This window comes from Eubalaena glacialis, chromosome 18 (genome assembly GCF_028564815.1).
Source record: "Eubalaena glacialis isolate mEubGla1 chromosome 18, mEubGla1.1.hap2.+ XY, whole genome shotgun sequence".
Lineage (NCBI taxonomy): Eukaryota > Metazoa > Chordata > Mammalia > Artiodactyla > Balaenidae > Eubalaena > Eubalaena glacialis.
This window is the reverse complement of record NC_083733.1, coordinates 15,349,600-15,363,338: the sequence shown is the minus strand read 5'-3', so window position 1 is coordinate 15,363,338 and position 13,739 is coordinate 15,349,600.

Here is a 13,739-nt window from a genome sequence, read left to right as displayed (position 1 = left end):
TGAAATACAGAAAACTATATGGAACAAATGTATATCCTAGTGAATTATTATAAGGCAAACACCACCTTGATCAAGAAATAGTACTTTTCCAGCCTCCCAGATGTCCCTCCATGTGCAATCACAATTGAAGCTTTCTTCCTCCCTCCTGACTGTGATGTTAGACATTTGCATTTCTTTATGTTTTTATGACCCATGTATGCATCTCTAGACACTATTGTTTAGTCTGCTCCTTTTTTTACCTTGATATGTCATTGAAGTCTCTATAGATTACTCCTCCTTTCCTTAAAATCTATTTGTTGAAGAACCCGGGCTATTTGACCCATAAAATTTCTTCTTAGTCTGGATTTTGCTGATTTCAGACTCATGGTACAGCTCAACGTGTTCCTCTGTCCCTTGTATTTTCTGCAAAGTTGGCAGTTGGATCCAGAGGCTGACCTCTGGAGATTCAAACCCTTTGACAAGAATTGTGTTCTTCCATCAGTAGACACATATGGCTGGCTTTTTTTGCTTTTGTTTTTGTTTTGTTTTTTGTTTATAAATTTATTTATTTATTTGTTTTTGGCTGCATTGGGTCTTCGTTGCTGCGTGCAGGCTTTCTCTAGTTGTGGTGAGCGGGTGCTACTCTTCGTTGTGGTGTGCAGACTTCTCATTGCGGTGGCTTCTCTTGTTGTGGAGCACAGGCTCTAGGCACATGGGCTTCAGTAGTTGTGGCGCACGGGCTCAGTAGTTGTGGCTCACAGGCTTTAGAGAGCAGGCTCAGTAGTTGTGGCACATAGGCTTAGTTGCTCTGCGGCATGTGGTATCTTCCCAGACCAGGGATCGAACCCGTATACCTTGCGTTGCAGGCGGATTCTTAACCACTGTGCCACCAGAGAAGTCCCCTTACTGTTTCTTAAATATGTCAAGCATGCTCCCATCTTTGGGCTTTGTATTTGCTGTTCTTTTAGCTAGTAATTTTTATTCTGTGAACTGTCTGGCCATGCACTTTGCCTAATTTTCTATTAGGTTGATGGTATTTTTCTTCTGAGTGTTCTATTATAATTGAAACTGCTATTCCAAAAGAAACATCATGAGTGGTGTGTTGGTAATCGACACTGGTGTGCTTTCACTTCTAACACTGGTAGAGAAAGGAGACAGTGAAAGGGACAAGGGCTTAAAGTAGATGAGCCTTAAAGGAGAAATAGAAGAACTCTCCGATTGCAATATCTTTGGGGACTTTCTTTTTTGCATCACTGATTTTCCTTATCCAGATCATTCTTTCAAACCATTTTCCTGCCAATTCTAAAAGGCTTTGAATTTGTTGAGCAACTATTATGTGACCACCACTAGGACTCATCTTCTGCTATTCTTTGTTGTTTTCCCACTCTAGTCACCTGACCTCCTTCTGTTCAATGAATAGAACTGTCCTCCCACAGAATCTTTGCATTTGCTGTTTCCTGTGCCTGGAATGCTCTTCCTCCGACTATCTACATGGCTGTCCTCCATTTAGTCATCTTCCAGTGACATCTTCCCTGACCATCCTACATAAATTTCAACACTTGTCCCCGAAGTTGTCTATTCTCCCTTGATTTATTTCTTCTCCTTAGCCCTTGTCATTATCTAACATTCTAAAATCTTAACTTACTTATTGTTATATCTTTTATCACCTCCTTTAGAGTATAAGCTCCAAGGGGACAGGTATTTTTGTCTGTTATATTCACTGCTCTATCCCTGAAGCCAAGAACAGTGACTGATGCATACTTGGTACAAAAACTCTTTGTTGAATTAATTAATGAATCTAAAAGTGAAGGACAGAGTCTTTGACATTCTACGAGTTTGTACTCTCACTGAAGAGAACACAAACACTAATCCATAAATAAAACACCTAAAGATATAAGTGTCTAGTGATGATGGAATGGAGTACCTAGAGTAATGTAAGAAGAGATTGCTAATTTTGCTTTGGAATTAGTAATGGGCAGGGGGAAGTGATGCCTGAGTTGTGTCATAAGATATTGATAAACCTGGATTGGAAGAGAGACATATGAAGGCATTCCAGAAAGAAAGAGTAATATGAGTTGGGTTAGGTATACAACCAATTACACTGTTCTGATTAGAACAGAGGAACCAGGTAGAAAGTAGTAAGAATTAAGTTTAGCTAATACCTGAATATATCAGTCAGGGTCCCAGCAAGAAACAGCTGTCATACTCAGAGTGAGAATTCGAGGAGGGCATACTGAAACAGCTACTTATAAAGGTTTAGGCAGGGGTGCAGGAAATAGCAAGGAATATTGCAGTATTCTGGAACTGGAGCTAGTAACAGAACAGGGTAGCTGTCACCACCCTAATCTTGAAGGTGAGGAAGAAGAGAGTTGTGTAGACAGGACATCTTGGGAGGTGTTGTGACATTCAATCAAAGGACATAGCTGCCCTCAAGTGATCTACAGAGAGGGAGCAGATCTCCTCCCTCCCACTGATGCCTTAACTGAACCAAGTGGAAGCCAGAGCAAGGGGCCAGTTGATGCATTCAGTTCATAGAGGTCAGGCTCCACAGCACGCAGCCGAGTGAAGAAGGATGCAGAGTAGATCTGGAGGGGCAAATGGAAAGTATCCAGCACCCCGAGGTTAAGATAACCTAAAAACTCTTGCTAGGAAGCCTTGAGAACCACTCACACAGGTCATCATCCCTTTGGTTGAGAAATGTTGCAATTTTTTTCCTGACTGTATACAAATTATATCCTTCTTACAAGACTGTTTTAACCACATCTTCATAATGAAAACATTGCTCAATCTGACATTTGATTAGTACAATACATAACACAAAATTACAGAGGTTCAAAGCATATGAATAAAGAAATTTTTTTAAAAAAAGAAATCAAAGCACCAGCCAATATATAGGTGACTCAATGACCAGTGAACATCTATGAGGCAAAGCCATTTTTAAAAATTGAGTAATAGCCTCAGTAAAAATGAACTATATTCTCTTTTTTGAGCTCTGTTGTTTATATTCTACCTTCTAACGCTCTTCTATTCCAGTAGTCAACTCTGCCGTTTCTTGTTTTACTTTTATTTCTTCAGATCTTCACCTACATTAGCCATTAGTATTTACCTACTTCTGTGTGTATATTTATAGTTATATAAAATAAATATTGATTATGTACATGAAGAAAAAGTAGACTTTAGCTTTACTGAAAGAAACAGACCAGATACCTATAATTCCTTCCAGCCCATACCTATTGTGGAATTCTATGCCAGTTCTTGGTAACCATTCCTTGACAAAACATTGTGTCACAGCTTCACTATCAGGGAACAGAGAGAAAAAAATTGGATACATGCGCAGACAACCACTGTCTTTGGTTCCATAGCTGTCGACCTTGAGTACTTGGAACAGGGTCTCTTTTCTAGCTACACATGTATTTTGACCTAGGCAGTTGTTCAAAATTTATCTGTACTGAAAACATAATTAGCTTATTTACAATAGCAGCTGTAAGCCCTCTCATTATTTAGTGATTCTTAAATTGGCTTAATTCTTATTTTCAGTTTCTTTACTCCTGCAATATTATTTTATTCCTACTGTAGTGCAGGTTAGCCTCAAATAGTTCAGGACCTTAGTACGAATAGTAAATCTTACAGTTATTATATAATAACTGTAAGAATTCAGAATTCTTTCAGAATTCTGGCTCTACCCAGGACAGTATTCCAAACTTTCTAGGAGATACAGATAATTCATGTAACCTTCAGCTCCTTTTTGAGATAAGCCATTTTCTACGGTTATTTTATTTAAATTAATTTGAAGATATTTATTGATGCCTCCGTATGCAAGCATCTGAATGGATCCAAAGATGAACTGTACCCACCCTCTACCCTTAAGGAGCTTACAGTCTAATAGACAGAAAAAAATATCTTTAATACAAATAGTGAATTAGGTTACTCAGACCTGAAACAGTGATGTGGAATTTCAAAGGCTGGGAAGATCACGTGGTTCAAGATTAGCTAAAGCGGTGAGTAGGATTTTAATAAGTAAGGACCAGCTATAGGCAAGAAAGTAACTGCTTTAAGCTCCTGTTTATTCATCTGTAAAACAAAAATAATATTATTTACCTCATTGAGTTTTTGTGAGGATTAAATGAAAGAATGAATATAAGGCACTTTGCAAAGCTCATGAAAAGAGCACAATAAATGTTAGCTTTAAAAATACCCCTCTCATAAAATAGATAGCTAGTGGGAAGCAGCTACATAGCACAGGGAGATCAACTCAGTGCTTTGTGACCACCTAGAGGGGTGGGATAGGGAGGGTGGGAGGAAGTTGCAAGAGGGAGGAGATATGGGGATATATGTATATGTATAGCTGATTCACTTTGTTATAAAGCAGAAACTAACACACCACTGTAAAGCAATTATACTCCAATAAAGATGTTTAAAAAAAAAAAAAGAATACCCCTCTCAAAATTCTAGCAGCAGGAATAGACAGGTGGTGTTGGGAGAGTCTGACACTACACCTGAGCATAGGGTTAGTAGAGAGGAGTAAGGAGAGATAAGGCAGCAGAAGAAATTTGAGTGAGAACTCTCATTCAGCAAACATTTATTAAATACATTTTGCTTCCTGGAAAAATAGGGGGAAATGGGGAAATGGTATTAGAAACTAAAGCTGACCTGTTAGGGCGAAGACTCTCTTTGCTTGTTTCCCACTGTGTCCCCAGTGCCTACAAAACAGAGCCAGGCACACATTTGATGTGGAATGACTATTTGTGGGATAACTTTACCTTGTTGGAGAGATGATGAGAAGAGATTCCATAATCCTCAGCATGAGGAAATCAGACTCCACAGAGACAAGTGGAGGAAGAAGAAGGAAAATACTCAAATCTCAAAGCCTCTGCTAGGAGAGAGAGAGAGAGAGAGAGAGAGTGCGTGTGTGTGTGTGTGTGTGTGTCTGTGTGTGTATGTGTACATATGTAAGTGCATTTCTAAGGACAGTAGATATGCACAATGGGTATGTGGAGGCCGGCTGGAGCAGTGGAGGGGGTAGAGAATGCTATTGCTTTCCGTAATGAAGTAAGCAGAACTAAGTTGATAGGGGAGCCAGCTGAGGAGGCGAGCTGCAGAAATGATAGGGAAGGAATTTTGGAAAACCGAGAAAGGGCCAGGAATATGGTGATGTAAAACCTCTATCCCTCCAAAATTCAAGGTGTTCACACACACACCCTGTGTGTGTGTTTCATACAAACCAAGTGCCAAGTACTTGTGTAGTACCAAGTACCACACCTGGATTGGTACAGACCAGGGGGAACGGACAGGCCAAAAGAAGTTCAATACCAGTGACATCAAATGTGTGGTAGGACCTGGACTTCAAGCCCCTCAAACCCAGGAATTTACAAAAATCTGGAGGAGGGCATTGGACTTCCCATCAAATGAGGTTTAGGGAGATCAAATCACTTGAAAAATTAATGTCAAATGTAAGGTAACTTCGGCTGCTTTGGTCATTGTAACTGATAACCTGCTGGCTAATTTTGGCCCAGGAATCATCTGCTCCAGAACAGGATCCATGTGATTTCCTCCCAGGTTTTGTGCTCCTCCTGGGTATTCCTTCATCACCTTTATTATGGTCTTTCTCCTGTATTGTAATTATTTATGTTTCTGCCTCCCCTATTTGATTGAACATTCAAGACTGGGCAGTGTCCAAGCTCATCAGCATCAGTACAGCTGGGAGGCTACAGCTAGAGTTACACATGTTTGTAAAGAGACACTGAGGCCCATTAGAGAAGGGAGTCAGAAATATAAAATCCAAGCCCAGAATGCACCAGTTAGGAACCAGAACAACCAAAACAAATAAACAAAAACATCAGAGACATTATCAGGGGCTCAGTTGTAATATTTTGACATAGCCATCCACATAGCCACATTTATCTCCAAATCTTTTTTTTTTCATTCAGTCATGTATTCAACAATATGTAGGTTAAAATTTTCTTTCAAGTCATGAAGGATTCCCCCACCCTTCCCCCAATAAGTATTTATAGAGCAAAAAAAAAAAAAATCAGGAAGGATTCACTTTTATAAGAATTGTCCTCCCACTGTAAACAACTAGAAAATAAGATAAAACATGTAAAACAACTGTTTTCAGACATTCTATTTAGGTAGTACAGGAATGTGATCTCTGAGAGACAAAAAACAAAAGAGGTGAGCCCTGTGATTGGTCCAGATAACTGGCTGGAGTTAGTTTCCAAGACACAGTCTGGGAAAAGAGAACCCAAAGAGAGGATGGTAACCTTGCTGAGCTGAGAAGCCTGAGATTGGTATCTCCAAATCTTTAAAATAAGGTGCTTTGGGATCTTTTTTGGTTTGCACTTGGTTTATCTATCACCACCATTTTCTGAAATTTTCAGAAAAAAAATTTTTTTTAATTTCAACAATCACAACAGTGGAAAAAATTTTTATTCCTTTTTCTGAAAGACTGTATTTATTCTTAACTGTCCTAGAAAGGATGGATGTGAGCTTCATGCACACGGTTAACTACTTAATCCACAAAAAGAAAAAGAAAAACTTCTAGTGATTGTAACACAAAGCCAAGTGTATGTGCTCTGCCTTTGTGTGGATGAAAGGGTTTGTGAGGGTATTTTTCCCTGTCTTTACTCTCTTGCCAACAAAGGAGGAACCAATTAGGCCAAATAATAATATTTAAAATCTGACAGCCCTTGGGAGCCTGAAATGAAAACCTAAATCTGCCATGTGGATGCTTTAGAGCCTGTGTTCTAAGTGTGACCAGGGACTCACCCCAGCCTGAAGCCACACGTACTCCCAGTGCCTGGACATAGCAGAACTAATTAGAGAGCTAGGATTCTCTGCATCTGAATGTCACTCTTTATATTTGTTGATGCAAGTTAGAATCCCTCTTCATGTCATATGAGAACAAAAACAGAATAGCCTAGAACACAGTGAATAGTATAGAGTACTCAACTTGTCCTTGTGCCTACAACAAAGCAAAAAGGGCTTGAGAGGGATTTTTAACATGTGAAGTGTTTGTGCAGAGACCTAGGACTTCTGTGACGGTGTGTACAGAAGAATTAAACAACAAAAGCACAAATTGAAGAATTTGTGTATTTTGCTGCTGTGACTTCTCCCTATATCCTCTTCTCTTTTTTTTTTAAAACTTTAGATGTCTCTTTTGATAAAGGAATAAAAATTGTTAAGTCTTTTATAAAGGAAGATAAAAACATAGTTTTTAATGTAAGCCAGATACTGTACATTTTTTTTATTGAATTAGCCAGAGAGTACAGTATTTTGTGTGTGTGTCACAGGCAGCTCTGTGTACATGTACAGGCAACAGGACTAGGGGGTGCATGGATGTTTTTCTGCATTGCCATCATGTGTGTTTGTGTCCTAGCACAGCCATGTGTGTAAGTTTGTGTGTGTCTGAGTGTGGCCGTGTGCAAAGGAAAGGGACTCCTGCTCCATTATTCCAAGCAATTAAACTCCGACAGCACTAGGATGAAGGGGAGGCCCTGATTTTCTTTTCCTCTGCAGTAATTGCCTCAGCAATCATCTTTGATCAGGGAAGAGCAGAGGAGGAGAGTCCTGAAAGTTGACATCCCTGGTATAAATATATACATTTACATACACAGGGGCAGCACAGCTCCACAGCTTTTTACTGACGTCTCTGACCTGAAACCATTGTAGCTCCATTGACACTTCATTTAATTGAATCCTTCCCTAGCAGTGCAGAAGCCAGAGGACTTGAAAGGGGGAGGGGAGAGGAAGGATGGGTAATCAAGGCAGACTCTTCTGCTTGAATGTCTAGAAATGACAGGGAAGTAATTGCTTTCGAAAAGCAAAAAAACAGAAATAGCACAATTTGTTCTATTTAGCAAGATGATAAAAGGGGATAAAGATATGGGGGTTTTGCCCCAAACATACCAAAATCCCTATTCCTGAAAATAAAACTGATTTGGATTTCTGTGCAAATAGGAATGAAATGGTGTTTTTAAAAGAAGAAGAAAGAAAATACAATCCTAAGAAAGAAAAATCCAGAGACTTTCCTCGTTCAAAATGGCCAGAGACAACGGTAAGTTCATTCTGAGCCCAGAGCGACAGCACAGCCCCTTTTGTCAGCTTCAAATCAGTGAGCCGGAGGGTCGAATCAGTTTAACCTGCCTCCGTGAAACATCACCCACCCGCCTGACCCCAGAGCGGCCTCATTTTTATGGATGCAGAAGCTCATGGTGTAATTCATTCCCCTGCACACCCTGCTCGTTCAGTCGTCTGCTTTTACCACAAAGGTACACTGCATATTCTCTGCCGGCTGAACAGATGAGATATCAGTCTGCTTCCTGCTTAATGCAGGAGTTACCCTGCCTTACAGCTGATGAGTAATGTCCCTTACCCGGCATCAATCTGGGGGCCTAGATCAGCCATGCAAATTAGCACATGTCCACAAACTCAGGGTTTTAAAGAAATCAATCTGGATCTGGAGGAATCAGGAAGCAGGTTTAGGAAAAATAAAACGTGAAGGATATTTAATAACCTTTGCCTCCTTTGTCATCAGCTCTCCATGTTTGCTTTTTTGGTTATACGTTAATGAGAACCTGAGAGTGTGTGCACAGCAGGCAGCTGCTTTGCCCTTTGCTTTAGTACATGGTAAGATCTAAAATGAACCAAAACATCCCAACATAATAACAATATGTTTCTAGTATATAGCACCTTTACAAAGCACTCTCACGTACATTGTTAAATTTATCTAGACTTTTCAACAACCTTGAGTAGTAGCAATAGCAGCAGCTTTATGACCCCTTATACAGATGAGGAAACCAAGGCCCACATAATTTAAAAAACTCACACAATTTTTCACTGTTGACAAGGAGGACAGAAGAGATTTCTGAGGTGCAGCAAGAGGGGCCCACTTCTGGACCCCGTATTAGAGGGCTCTGCTCTGGCCCTTCTCTGGCTGCATCTCATTCCTTCCCATTGCTTGAGGATGGGATGAAGGGAGGGTACCCACTCCACTTACCAGTCCTCCCCACCTCCAGATTACACTCCACTACCCAGGACTCTCGAATTTCAAGTGTGCTTCCAAGACCTGTATGGGACTCTTCCCTAGGGCCTTCCTCTTGGTCTGCACCACTAGGCCCAAGGAGTAGCCAAGGATGACTGTTTGCAGGAGCAGGGAATGAATGTTGGATGTGTAGGTAGAGTGTTCACACACATGTTCATGAAATCATTCATAGCAAGGAGCAAAAGCGGGGTAGAAAGAGAAGGGAAATGGGTTGGAGTCTGGGGACTGTGAGCTAATCACAGCTGTGATCTAAAGTCCAAGGATCCCTAACTAGTACCTGGCCTTCCAGAGTGTTATGAAGATATATATGTGTGTGTGTGTGTGTGTGTGTGTGTATGTATATACATATATACACAAATATACAAGTAGGAAGATAGAACATATTTTATGCAACCATTTGATATATAACTTTTAAATATTTAGATATATGGTATGTACACCTCCATTTAATCTTTTACCCCAGATTCTGCAAATGTTAGAGGTAGGCCAGTTGAAGTAGCATTGGTGTATATGGTAGAGATGAATGAAAATTTGGAAGAGATTATGTAATCTAGATTGGCATAAATTTCCATTAACTCTCTTTAAATGCTCAAACAATTTATTGGCCTTCATAATTCCAGCAGTTTTTCCAACAATTCATTAAAATCTGAAGTATCAATGTCTTCAATAATTAAGGGTACTAATGATGGCTCTGATGACAAAGTAAACAAGGATTTTATGTTTTATAAGTGTATTAACACAAGCTTTGGGTTAATTACTTTGCCAAGTTCCTAAATAATACTATATTGCCCTGAAAATGTTAATAATATCTTGGATAAAAGTGAAACATTTCCTCCAGGCAATTATTAATTCATCAGCGAGAGCAGGATTAAAACTTTGCCCCAGATTCTTGACTAAGTTGATCAGCTATCCATTTTCAGCAAGGGAGTCAGTTCTGAGAGATGGAAGGTAGCCCAAAGCAGATGAGAAAATGTGTTCATGTGTCTCCCTTCAGGAGTTCACATTTGGTTTCTATAGAGATCCTCCTGCTAACCTAAGGGACAAGCTAAATCTCATCTCTTCCGTGAAGTTCTCTCTCCTAACACTGAACTTCCATAACACTTTGTATTTTTCCCACATGGAGATTACATGAGGTCACATGTGTAGGCAGAGTCATGAAGCCTCTAGTATGGAATTTGGGTTTTCTTCTGGTTGCAATGATGAGTTCCTGGAGGGTTTTCATCATTGGAAAGATGCTATCCAGTTTACATTTTGTTCATTTCCCCATCTACCTCTTTATGCCAAACCATGAGACCCTTCAAGGGATAAACTGTCTTACTTACCCTCAAATTTTCCAGTGTCTGAGCAAAGGGCCTGTTTCTTAGCAGGCACTTAATAAATAGGTATTGAATGAATGAGCCTCTAATGAATGTCTCCACCTAAGCCTAAGCAAACTGCTTCAAAAAGAGACACAAAAAGTTCGTCAAACAGCTAGATATAGAATTAACTGTATAAGCCAGCAATCCCACTCCTAGGTATATATCCAAAATAATTGGAAAACAGATATTCACACATATATGTGTACACGAATGTTTATAGCAGAACTATTCACAAAGCCAAAAGGTGGAGACAACTCAAATGTCCACCAACTGATGAATGGTTAAAGAAAATGTGGTATAGCCATACAATGGAATATTATTCAGCCATAAAAAGAAATGAAGCACTGATATATGCTACAACATGGATGAACCTTGAAAAAATTATGCTAAGTAAAAGAAACCGGACATCAAAGGTTACACAGGTCATATTCCATTCATATGAAGTATCCAGAATAGGTAAATCCATGGAGACATAAAGATAGAAAATGGTTGCCAGAGGCTGATGAGAGGAGGGAATGGGGAGTGACTGCTTAATGGGTACAACGTCTGCTTTGAGGGTGATGAAAATATTTTATTTATATTTTTTTAATTTATTTATTTTATTTATTCATTTTTGGCTGCATTGGGTCTTCGTTGCTGCACGTGAGCTTTCTCTAGTTGCAGGGAGCGGGGGCTACTCTTCGTTGTGGTGCGCAGGCTTCTCATTGCGGTGGCTTCTCTTGTTGTGGAGCATGGGCTCCAGGCATGCGAGCTTCAGTAGTTGTAGCACGCAGGCTCAGTAGTTGTGGCTTGCGGGCTCTAGAGCGCAGGCTCAGTTGTGGTGCACGGGCTTAGTTGCTCCGCGGCATGTGGGATCCTCCCGGACCAGGGCTCGAACCCGTGTCCCTTGCATTGGCAGGAGGATTCTTAACCACTGCACCGCCAGGGAAGCCCTGAAAATATTTTAGAACTAGATAGAGGTGATAGTTAGACAATATTATGAATGCACTAAATGCCACTAAATTGTACACTTTAAATGGTAATTTAATGTAATGTGAATTTCATAAGAGACAGACACACAAACAGACTTTAAATCATTTAAGAAATTTGGCAGATAAAGGAAAGAGAGAAATGGGAGGAAGAGAGAGCTAAATAAATTAGTGACTCAGAAGGTTTTTGGATAACAGGAAGACTTTTGTGTATTTTAAAGCAAAGAGGAAAAGACTGAGAGCAGGGTAACTCTGGGGTCTTCCCAGGTCTGGGAAGCTGGAGACTCAGACATAACGCGACAGTAAAGAGCTTGATCACACACTCTGGTAAAGAGTGTTGCAACTGGGATACTTCAAGGAGAAATGCAACTGGAAGGAGCATTAGAAATGATCTAGCCCACACTCCCTATTTACTAGTTACTCCCGTTCAAGTGACTTTACCAAGCCCACAGCTGTGTAGTGGAAACCAAGTCTCCAGACTTACTGGGTATAACAACTATGTTTATTTTTACTATATTAATAGTTGGGATTATTCACAAAGACCATTTGCTGTTTAGTCTGTTGTTTATCCTTCAGTTTTCATTTTTTATTCAACAAGTATATGTGGTAAAGTGCTAGGAATTCAGGAGGCAGACATGTTTGGCAGATGAGTCCCACTTAACCCTAATTATAACATGTGTGCCATTAACTCCCAAGGCCCGGTAGCCTAATAATATTGCCAAGAAGCTAGCATGCTGGGGATTTATTTATCTTTGTAGCTCTGAAGTCTGATAGCAAAGGAAGTTTGTTCTGTGTGTGTGTGGTTATGGGTGTGCCTATGTATGAGAGGTATCTTTTATTAATTAATTCACTTTTTAAATAGGAAATCATTCTTAGAATGCAAAAAGTACAAAAGGTACACAGTGAAAATTCTCTTTTTCTGTGTCTCCCACCTACCCAATTCCTTTACCTAATGGCAATCCATGTTATCCAGTTTTTGTGTGTCCTTCTAGAGTTATTTTATGCATACGACAAACAAATACATGTATGCATATACTCCCCTCCCCATTTTTACACAAATAGCATGCTGTATACCCTGGTCTGTACTTTCTTATGACATCATGTTTATAGATATTTATGGTTTTTTCTGGACCTCTCCTGTTATCTATTTTATTTTCCTGAAATGGATACAGAGAAGGAATTTCTATGTAGGAGAGTCCTCAGTCATTTCTATAGCTTCATGATACCCTGTTGTTAGATAAGCCATTATTTTTTTAACTAGTCTCCTACTGAGAGACATTTAGGTAGTTTCTAATATTTTGCTATTAGAAAGCTGTAATGCATAGCCTTTTACATGTGCCATCTTACATGTGTGTGCAGGTATATCTGTAGAATAAATTATAGAACTGGACTAGCTAGGTCAAAGGGTATATACATGTAATTTTAATGTATCTTGGAAAATTGCATCCCATAGAGTTTGGTGCTGGTTTCCACTCCCATTAGCAATATCTGAAAAAATTTGTTTTGCCACATCTTCACCAGTACATTGTGTTGTCAATAATTTTGGAGTTTTGCCAGTATATTAAGGATAAAATGGTGTCTCAGTGAGGATTTAATTTGCGTTTCTCTTGCTTTGAGTGAGATTGTTTTTATATGTTTAAAAGTCATTTTATTTCTTTTCCTATGAACTATTTGCTTGTTTTCCATTAGGTTATTGGACTTTTATGCATTGATTTATAGCAGGTTTTTGTATATTATAGAAATTAGCAATTTGTTTATGATATGAATTACAGAACTTCCCAGTCTATCTCTCTTTTTACTTTGGTTATGATGATTTTTGCCATATAAAATTTTGTTTTATTTTTATTACAGTGACGTTATGTATCCTTATATTATGACTTCTGGGTTTTGTCTCATATTTTGCAAGGACTTCTCTCACTCCAATATTATTCTTTTTAATTCTCTCCTTATTTTTTCTAGTAATTTTGTGGTTTTATTTGTATGCTTTTAATTTATCTGAAATTTATTTTGATGCATTTGGTAAATTGTTGGGTGTTGTCCCAACACCATTTTTCCATCACTGAGCATACAATAAACACAAATGCAATTTGTGTTTATCCCTCCAGTACAACTTGAATCAAAATATGGCTTTGGATTTCCTAATGAATCAATATTGATTGAATTCCTACTATGTGCAAGGCATAATTTCGAAATGTTTTCTTTCTGATTTTCCCTTCGAGAAGAAATGTAGACAGGATTTTAAGCCTTGATATCCAGAAACTTCTTTTAGTAGGTAAAAAAAAAAAAAATCTTCAACAACAAAGGGTCTCTTGCTATCAGTAGGAACTAGTTATAACTCTCCAGTGAGACAGTGAGCTAGTTAAAGCTGCAAGCAAAGAAAACACAAATGGTTCT